Genomic DNA, 2,500 nt, shown 5'->3' on the forward strand with positions numbered 1-2,500 from the left:
AAAAGAGGGAAAAGAAAAGAAAAAAATATGAAGGGTGCTAAGAAGAGACAAAAAGGGAAAGGGAAAAAGGAGAGGGAGACAAAATAAGGGGAAATATCGTTCAGGAGAAAAAGGGGAAAAAAATAAAAGATTTTAAAAACATTATACGTACCTCCTCTTGCTATAACAATGATGCAAGATGACGTTAATTGTATCATATCTTGGTGGACGACTGATAACAGCCAATGACAATATGTATATGAGTTTTATTTTCCTACTTTTCCTAGCATCTGCACTGAATAGGAGGGGTGGAGCGTGGGAGGAGGAGAGGGAGGAGGAGGAAGGAGAAAGGACGGAGGAGGAAAAATAAGTGAAGGAGTAGGAGGAGGAAGGAGAAAGGAAGGAGGAGGAAAGATAAGTGAAGGAGGAGGAAGAGGAAGGAGAAAGGAAGGAGGAGGAAAGATAAGTGAAGGAGGAGGAGGAGGAAGGAGAAAGGAAGGAGGAGGAAGGATAAGTGAAGGAGGAGGAGGAGGAAGGAGAAATGAAGGAGGAGGAAGGAGGAAGGATACGTGAAGGAGGAGGAGGAGGAAGTATAAATGAAGGAGGAGGAGGAAAAGGAAGGGTAAGTGAAGGAGGAGGAGGAGGAGGAAGGAGAAGGGAAGAAGAAGAAGTAGGAAGGAGAAAGGAAAAAGGAGGAGGAGGAAGGAGAAAAGAGAGAGAGATAGAGACGTACAACAGATAAACAAACAGACAGAAAGACAGACAGAGAGGCAGACTGAGACAGACAGTCATACAGACACACACGGACAGACATACAGACATAAAGAGACGCACAGACGGACAGACAGATAGGATATGGCACTAACAGTAACGTAGCAACATCGGGCGCATCACTGAGATTATCCGTAGACTCTCAATGGAAACGGACGTATCTCTGATCTTTGTTTTTGTTTTTGTTTTGTTTTGTTTTGTTTTGTTTTGTTTTGTTTCTGTTTTGTTTTTGTTTTGTTTTGTTTTGTTTTGTTTTGTTTTGTTTTTGTTTTTGTTTTTTGCTTTTTGTTTTTTGTTATCGAGTTTCACTTGCAGCTGCATCAACCGGAGACAGGGTGACGAAGCTGTCGTAGCTATAACGCCCCGTCTCTCAAGTGTTATCAGTACTGGCTACACTAAACTACTCAGAGTCTATGGATATATACTTATATAGACCTTGAAAAACAACAATGCTCTGAAACAACAATGCACTAGTGGTAGGTATTTTGCTTCAGTAAATGAGCTGGAAGGAGGAATCATAACGCTTAAAACTGTATGATAAATGATCCAATTATAGACCTTTATGCAGAATGTTGTTTGGTGTTGGATCACCCAGTGCAGTTCCTTCTGTTAATAATTTGCAAACTCAGAGAGGTGCCTGGGATAGAAAGAACCGTATTGCACTGCACTGGTATAATCACCTGAACACATACACACATATATACGTTCACACACATGTGCGTGTTAGTAGTACGTGTGTGTGTGTCTTTTTATATGGCTATTATGTCATAAAATCAGGATACTTTGGTATATAACTTACATATCAGACTTATCGTATTCGTGTTCAATCATAATCATTCTCATAAACTAAATTTTTACGCATGTTTTCAAATCGCTGTTAATAATGCACACCTATGGAATAAAACCCTAAATTTCAGTGGATCTTCTCGTATCTGTTATAACACCTGTTATATACACACATAACATACCAACTATTTGAAATTTGGTTATGAGTAACTATACCACCTACTTTCCTCATAAAACAGAATTGAGAATTTAGAGTTCCTCACACCAGAGAGAACATGTGAAATGAGCGACGCGAGAGAGAATTTCGTGAAATGAGCGACACCTGAACTTCCATGGCGAAATACCTTGACTTAAAGCTAAACAGGATTTCACAAGGAGGGTTAAGGTTGGGGAAAATCCTCGCTATTTTTCTTTAGTTTCTATTCTCTTAAATATTGGCCTCTGACACCCTAGGCTTGTTAATCTCATTCTCTCGTCTGTTTTTCTATCTTTGTTTAGTTTTGTCTGTCTGTCTGTCTTGTCTATCTCTGTCTTCACTCTATCTATTTGAGAGAGGGAGGGAGAGAGAGAGAGAGAGAGAGAGAGAGAGAGAGAGAGAGAGAGAGAGAGAGAGAGAGAGAGAGAGAGAGATGGAGGAAAGAAGGAAAGAGAGAGAGATGGAAGAAGGAAACAGAGAGAGATGGAGGGAAGAAGGCAAGAGAGAGAGATAAAGAGAGAGTTTAAGACGAACAGGATCCCATTCCCATATATCCTGATGATTCTGCTCATTAAATCGTCATCAAAGTTCATTTCGAGATATAGGAAAAATAACTCGAAGACGTGACAATAGGACAAAATAGTGACTCAAGTGACTGACATTCGTTTTTCGTATTTTCCAGATTCCTGCTGACGTGTGTCATATTTGCAACTGATAATAGCTTTTGTTGTGGTTAGATTACCGAACGAATTCAACAGAACAAACGCC

The sequence above is a fragment of the Penaeus vannamei genome, chromosome 29 (genome assembly GCF_042767895.1).
Source record: "Penaeus vannamei isolate JL-2024 chromosome 29, ASM4276789v1, whole genome shotgun sequence".
Classification (NCBI taxonomy): Eukaryota; Metazoa; Arthropoda; class Malacostraca; order Decapoda; family Penaeidae; genus Penaeus; species Penaeus vannamei.